Source organism: Ctenopharyngodon idella, chromosome 5 (genome assembly GCF_019924925.1).
Source record: "Ctenopharyngodon idella isolate HZGC_01 chromosome 5, HZGC01, whole genome shotgun sequence".
Lineage (NCBI taxonomy): Eukaryota > Metazoa > Chordata > Actinopteri > Cypriniformes > Xenocyprididae > Ctenopharyngodon > Ctenopharyngodon idella.
In genome coordinates this window covers 28,802,894-28,811,199 of record NC_067224.1, presented here as the reverse complement: position 1 = coordinate 28,811,199, position 8,306 = coordinate 28,802,894, and the positions used below count along the sequence as shown (strand labels likewise).

The window sequence follows — 8,306 nt, the reverse complement described above, 5'->3', positions numbered from 1 at the left end:
ATATATATATATATATATATATATATATTATATATATAATTTTTTATTTATTAAATTATTTCCCTTCAGCCAGTAAAGCTCAGTTTCTGCATTAGCTACTGGGTAAGACTTGTTGAAAGATGAAGGGGAGGAAAAATACACAGATGGAATTGTTATTGCAGGATGGATGTCATAGCAACAAAGCAAGAGACTGAAAGACAAAAACTCCCTCAATATTTAAATATAAAGCAAATTCCTATCTATCTATAGTTTGTATGTATGTATGTATATACACACTGATCAGCCACAGCATTAAAACCACTGACAGGTGAAGTGAATAACATTGATTATAATTGTTACAATGGCACCTGTCAAGAGGTGGGATATATTAGGCAGCAAGTGACCAGTCAGTTCTTGAATTTCATGTGTTGAAAGCAGGACAAATGGGCAAGAGAAAAGATCTGAGTGACTATTACAAGGGCCAAATAGTGATAGCTAAACGACTGGGTCAGAGCATCTCCAAAACGGCAAGTCTTGTGGGCTGTTCCTGGTATGCAGTGGTTAGTATTAGGGGTGGGCGATATGACCAAAATTTCACTTTATTTTATTTCATTATTTTATCTTTGTTATTAAACATAAGAACAAAAGTGACAGTAAAGAATGTTACAAAAGACTTTTATTTCAAATAAATGCTGTTCTTCAAAGAATCCTCAAACTTAAACTGAAGTAAGCTTTACCATCACAGAAAAACAAAAAATATTTTAAAATATATTAAATTAGAAAACATTGTTTTTACATTTTATAATATTTAATATTTCAGATAGATAGATATATAGAAAGATAGATATGTTCATAAATGGTATCAGTAAATGGTATCAGTCAGTATCAGTATTATAAGCAATTAACTTTAATATACCCAAATCCAGTGATTATAAACGTGTGTTAGTGGGCTGTATTCAATAATATTGTCCCATAAATATGTAAGCACAATTTAGAGATGTCGAAATGAAATATGACCTCAGCAGGAAAAGTGATTAAACACCCTGTGAGTGACATGAACAGCAGAATGCCAATAATCTAATACACCTCCATAAAAGGGGGACCTAACTGACTTGGCATGATTCAGAAAAAGAAGCAGTGGCCTAAATCTGAAACGATGAAAACAACTCAGTGAGACCAAATGTTATAGCTAATTTAGAATTAGACCTGGCTGCCCTCTGTTACACATTCATTTAATGACATTTCTCAATGAAAAGCTGAAATTGAACAAGATTGAATTTCCCTTCATGCTGTGATTACAATGGGACAATCAAGGGTGAGAGAAGCCCTGAATATGATTCCCAGTGGACTATAGAGTGAATCTCCTCCTGTCTATCTGCTCTCAGACCTTAATGATCCTCAATCAGTTTAGTCGTACCCTCGTCTCCAGATAAACACATTTCAGTAGCTCATTTATTTTCATGAGTTTCGGAGATAGGCCTCGCTCTTTGCAGCTGTCACTCCTGATTTTTCCATATTGCGCTGACACTCTGTCCAACATTATAGAGCATAGGGCTTCATTCGTCTATACAGGTGCAAAATGTGATCTTATTGCCATAAATAAGCTGAAGGACTGTGGGCGCATATGCATTTGCCTGCTTTAACCTCATATCCTATAGACGTCTATAACCTCTAAAGCTTGTGTCCTCTGTTCCCTTGGCAACCAAATATAAAATCTCAGAAAGGATAAGAAAAATGGCACACACTGGCCAAAGGAGAGATGTTTTATGAGTTTTGGATGGGTGCATTTGAACAAAGACAGAAATCTGGTCCTTTTTCACAGGGTGGAAAAAAATAACCCTTGACGGTAATACAAGCTGGGCCCCTTCAGATAAGAACCTTCCCCTGTGGTTCAGTGATAGCAGTTTATTAGAATTTTGTGTTACTCCTCAGAGTCGAAGTAGACTGGCAAAGCTTTGAGAAAAGACAGACAAGATAGATGTGATTTTAGTTCTGATACAGGAGATTGAAAAACAAATACATAAGGAGATGGGATGTTACCGTCATGTAATTGCTGGTAATAGAAGCATGAGAGAATAAAGTCTAGGTTACCTTTGCCCATGGCTAAAATTTGACTTGAAAGAAAATCTTTTCATTTTAAATAGTTTTCATGGATGATATTCCATTCAATAGTAAGATAAAACAAGGAATATGATCCATAAAGGCTTTGAATTTATTTGACTAATGGTAAACATTGTTGCCGTTGCTCATAGAAAGCTTTGATCTTTTGAGGGACATTTGTTACAAAAAGGATTTCAGAAAAAAATTAGGATAGTTTACTCAAAGAATAAACCAAAGCCTCTTACCCCACATCAAGGATATAGCTTGGGGAAACTATGAAGCTTTGAAAACTGGTGTAATAGATATTTCCTCCGACAATGGCAGTGATATATCTGTTGGTAAAGTTTGGTGAGATAATTGAAAAGCTGAACAGATTTTTTTTTTTTTCTTCATTTTTTCCTGGGTTCACCTTTCTTTTGTGCTCATGATAGTTGCTTAGTCAAGTAGAACATTTACGAAGTATGTTTTGTTATGTTTATGTATTTGACTCTTTTATCCAAATGTATTTGGGATATACATTTCATCAGTGAATGCTTTCTCTGGGAATCATACCCATGATTATGCTGTTGTTCGCTCCATGCTTTACCAGTTGAACTATATAGGAACATAGGAACTTAAGTAATAAAAGAAAATTAAGTCAATGATCATTCTTTACATTTTTGAAGCTAAAGTAATCAGATTTTTTCTATGTATGATAAGAGAGTGACTGTCATTCTGGATGATCTCAGACATCATAAATTGTGCAAGACTTTGATTTGGCCGGTTCCTCTTGGATCTGTCTCGAAACATGTGTAGGGAAGGGGACAGGTTATTTATTTTTACAAACAGCCATCTGTCGTGGCAGATTGCAAAATGGCTGCCCTCTAAATATGATCTGAATCCAGAGCAGGACACAACCCCAAAGAACAACACACTGGGGCTTAAAAACTTTCCAGACTTTTTGGCCTAAATATTATTTGCATAGACATTTACATTTTTATCTGTCATATTGTCTAAAACTCAATTACAGTAAGCATATGTTTTATAATAGCCAAGTTGGTACTAGTTCATAAACCAGATGCTTTTTCTGAATGTAATTCGTAATGGTGCCTTTCAGTTCATAGGATGCCTCCCAGGGTTAACCAGGCCATTATTTGTCAAGCAGTACAACACTAATCTGTTGATGACAAGAACAGGGAGAGAAAAAGAGCATATATTTTCATAAAGTTTTTTTTTAGAGGAGAGCTCAAAGAGGACAATTTTCTTTAAAATTGAATTGCTGAGAATTGAAATGGTTTCATTTAATTTGGCCCTTACTGTACAATTATTACTAAAATGTCACCAGTGAGAATTTGTCATTGAATGAAAATACATAGGGCAAAATATGTTATCTGTGTAACTCTAATAGGTTATCACGGTGTGAAATTATACATCAATGCAATACATCTTCTTAAAGATCTAATGAGAAGTAGGCAGTCTATACACTTTACATTCTTGTATCCATACGCCCTAAAATGTGCAGCCATTCATTTCATAAATTGTTGAAATCCAGAGATATGCTTGTATAAGATAATGTATCTTTATGAAATTTACAGGTTTATATGTGGACCACACATGTGGAAAAAGAGGGTTTGGATTGCAGAGCTGTCAATCAGTCACTCTGGTCTAGATATGGACCCACCAGGAAACAAGCAAACAGATGGCTTGGTGTCTTGAGAATGAAGCTTCCTCACCCACCCCCCACAAACCCCGAAAATAAACCATTGGTAAGATACTGTAAGCCCCTTGGATTTGTTTAAACTCCTCATCCAGACTAATGCAAAATTCACCACAATTTACTGCTGGTTCTTAATCTTGTGCATTAACCATTCTGATTGATTCTTGCCTCAAGATTTTCAGGATTGATTACATCACTTGTAAGGATACAAAGCGATCCTTTTCTCATTTTGAAATTACATTAAGCATATCATAGAGATACGCAAAGATAGAAAACACAAAGATATTTGACAAATATTTGGTCCATATTGCAGATGGGTTGAGCTCTATTTTTGGGGCAAGCGTCTGATCCTGTGGGCCTAAAGCTGTTGAGGGGACTGGGCTTGAGCTTATACTCAAGCAGGTGTCCCCACTGTCATCTGTCTCACTTCTCAGGGGAACCACCAGCAGATCGACAGCAACCTTCTGACAATAGAAGACGAGCAATGATGAACTTTATTCACATCTAAAAAGGTACATTTTATTACTATGCTAGGTGTTTTGTGGGAAACTATTTGAGCTGTATTTTGGCTGTTGAGGATGGGGGGCATTTTTTGTTTTCTTTTTTCTCCCTTAGAATTCAGTGCATTCGCCAATTTTTCAATAAAATTGTGTGTTCAATTTACAAGCTTTCTGATAATCCAGAAATGAAAATATTTTCAACCTCCTGAAATCTCTGTTTATATCGTTTTCACAACAAAGCAATAAGATGCTTCATCAAATATTTATTTAGTTTTCATTTACCCATTTTCTTGTGAAATTTAACCAGAGAGAAAAGAATTCCCAAAAGCCTATACACACCCATATGAAGTATTGATCTATACCCATCTAAAATTAAGCAGCACTCTGTCTTCATACATTTCAAGTGTTCTTGTTGGATTTGGCCAGGATTCTGCTCATTTCTCCCCCCTCTTGACCTGGATAATAAGATTAAAAAGCCCTCTGATCAGTAATGCATGCAACATCTCCGAGGGAATATTTTGAAAGCTCAGAATGTGTTTGGTGTATAATGCTGACTGTAAATCACAGGAAGACTGACACTCACTCCATGGTGATTACACAGTGGCACTGTGAAGATGTGGGTCAATCTCTGAAGGAATGGCGCATAGTGGGAAGTGAGGATAGATGAGGAAAGAGATGACAGAAGGGAGATGGCTTGAGCTCTCATAAGGATTCCAGGCATGCTCAGGACTGATATTGAATCCTGGTCTTATGCATGTCCTGTAAATAAAAATCTACTGCAAACAAAGAGACTGCTGCTCTTATCGCTTTAATCTGGTCTCGGAGGAAGGCAAGAGAGAGCAAGAAACCAAATGTTAGGGTAGAGAATCGCATTCTTTGGTATTCTATTTAAACAATGAAATGGCATTGTTGGCATTTGGTGTTATAGAGAAGGCTTTGCAGTAAAGGTCAGTAAGACTGCACCTAGTCTAGATGTAGTTTAAAATGAAAACAGAGCACCACAGACATATTAATGACTTCAATGATGTACTGTATATTTAGTGCTTTGTTTTTTGTTGTTGTTGTTTTTTCAGAAGTCTAAGGGCAAATTGAAAATCAAAACTGTAAATGAGCAATGTTTTAGAATTTAGAGGCATAAAATGAATTGGAAATATTTAAGAATTAAAAGACAGGGTTATTATAGTTGTTATTATTGATATTATAGTTTTTATTTATAATAAACTTTCAATTTAACTTTTTTTAGTGCAGTTTTTGCTAGTTTTATCATAGTTTATTCGGTTTTGATTTTAGTTTTGGTATTTTTAGAGCTGTATTACTATATAGGTTTCATTTTCATGTTTAATTCCTGGAGGCTGTAATAGTTTCTAGTTTTTAATATACCATGTATCAAAATTTTATTTTATTTTAGTTTTGCAGTCATTAACATTTTATTTAGTTTAATTATTCCCAGTTATAGTTTTATCCCAATTATTACTATTTATATATTTATTTTAGTTTGTTAACAACAATAATAATACTTTTCTAAGAAATGGTCAGAAATTCTAAAATTCATGTTGATTTTTCAATAGTTTTACATTCAAATTTTTTATGCTCGTCATTAGTTGAAAGACACTGCTTGATTCTGTACATGTCACATGGACATTTACAGGTGCTTGGTTTTCATTGGTTAGATACAGTATTCTCACTGTACACTTTATCCATTACAGTGGACTCAGATCCCATGATGCTGCAGTGCAAGGATGAGCAGTGGCTGTGCCATTTTCTGAGCTAGAATCAGTCTGTCTGGATGTGGGATTAAGGGGTGAGGAGGGACATGAAGCTTTTTAGACAGCTCAAAATCTTCAAGGACTTGGCACTCAATGATCGACTGGTTGTGATTACCAACTCCTGTATTAGTGGTGGTGTTACTTGTTGAATCAGGCTCAAAGTTGCCTTTACTCTACAGAGTTTGTATTATGGATAGAGTGTTGCTGTGTGATGCTATGGATACAAGGCTTGAGCTATTCTAACAAACCAGCAAATGGAAATTATTTTGTGGCTTCCTTTGTGTTGGACTGATTTCAGATCTGCTGGAGACAGAGTCACTCAAAGCTTCCAGGGTATGGTCTGATATATTTCATTAGGCTTTCAGCTGTGTTGGAGATACTTCCAACCACAAACCAGAACACACCTACTTTGAAGTTCAGCATAATTTATTGTGCTCACGTTGCTGATTTGTGTATGACATCATGAAGGATGTGGTGATGTTCAGGTCCAGGAGTGGAAAGCCTAGTAGCTTTCCATTCAAATGTGAAGTTCACAAGCCTACATTCAGAGCTACATGCTTAATCATTATGAGTCACTTCAGCCTTAAAGTAGTTTTAGTGTGTGATTAGTTTTTTTTTTTTTTTTTTAACGAATAAAATGTAGCTCATTTCTGTATCTCATTTCTTTTTGACTAAATATATGCTGTTACAACACACCTGGTTTCCTTTAATCAAAAAGACATTAGAATCTTTGGACATTGGTAAATTAAATTATATTGGCATGATTTATATGGATTAACACGTTAAAGTTAGTACTTGTTTCAGAAATAACAAACCCTCAACAAGATATACTTTCATGCACCCTTTTCAGTTACCAATAGGAACAGAAGGCTAGAACATTGCATATAAGTGTCCATTTAGCTGTGATATATAGGGAAGACAGCGAATAGCCAGGCAAATATTGAATAAGCCTCTGAGCTGTCGCAAACAATGATCTACATGCGTGAGTGTGTCCTCGTACTGCCTCTGAAAAGTAAACTTTTATATACGGACCAAGGGAAGCTGTTAAGGATGAGTGTTCAAAGAAAAGAGAACGTGTTTTAAAGGCTAACCAGCTTCCATTCTCAGTGCTACCAGATATGATGGAGATTTTGTCCTCCTGTTAGTATTTACCGAGCTTAACGAGAATATATGAGATGAGACGGTGGCTAAAACTTACCAAGGAAATCCATGAGCATAATGGCTGTCCAAAGATAACAAGCAAAACAATGCTCTGAGAGAGACAGAGGCACTGTGGATAGTGGCTTGCCAAGAGCGGCTTTCTGAGGTATATGATTGCAGAATTGCTCTTGAATTACCATGGCAAGAATGCAGGTTACACTCCGTAGACAGGGAGAGGAACTCATGCCAGGAGAGTAGTGGGTATCATTATGCTATCATGTTTGCAGCGTTCACTGTGTTTGCAAGCAATACATTGCCCTACTGTTGTGTTAATGTCTTTTCTTCTTCTTCTTTTATCATCTCTCTGAGCATGTTGAGCATTAGGTTTATTGTATTTTAAATAAAAGATAATTAGTCTGCATTTCTGCACACAATCAACCTCAAGCACTGTGAGGAAAATTAAGCTTCTTAAAAGGGCCAATCCACACATAAATAAAAAATGTTCATCATTTATTCACATTCATGTTCAAGCAAGGACAATTTATAGTGCCAACATCTGTCAAGCTCCAAAAAGGACCAAAAAACATGATAAAATCGGTCCATAAGACTCAATTTGGGTCTTTTCCTCACTCAAAGCTATCATATGACACTTTTAGGGTATTTTTCCCCTGTTTGGAACTTAACAGCCACTGATGACTATGAACAATGTATATCATTGTATCTTTTAATGCAAACTGTTTTTTTAATTCTTCCTTCAGCATGTTACCTGTATTTATTCACAAGCCCAAATTACCACACACTTATATAAGCCAGAATAACAGGCTTTAAAATTATAGATGCTATTAGTTTGCTAATTATGGATATTGCACCTTTCATCGCCCCCATGCCTTTTCCTCTATCCTGCTTATAAGGTACATGTTTGCTGTATGAGAAATTACTACCTTTATACCTCTTTGTCAGGTGATGCATTAGACAAAAGTTTCAGTGGAAATCAATGAGTGAAGAATGTAATGATAAGTTTTACTGAGCCAGAAAAGGCAAGATTGGTGATGCAAAGCATGTAGTTAGTTGAGATAGAAGACACATTTTAAAAGTTTACAAACCACAATTTTCAGTGTTTAGGGT

At 35.7% G+C, this 8,306-nt stretch overlaps 1 protein-coding gene across 1 annotated transcript in view; it reads left to right on the top strand.

The window, feature by feature from the left end:
- The first annotated feature begins 3,676 nt into the window (after positions 1-3,676).
- The window catches only part of tncb (tenascin Cb), a 65,360-nt gene continuing 60,730 nt past the window's right edge, over positions 3,677-8,306 (top strand). Inside the window, exons 1-2 of the mRNA XM_051894881.1 lie at positions 3,677-3,824; positions 4,089-4,287. The gene's annotated coding sequence lies outside the window, so the exon portion shown is untranslated. The remainder of the gene's footprint in view (positions 3,825-4,088; positions 4,288-8,306) is intronic.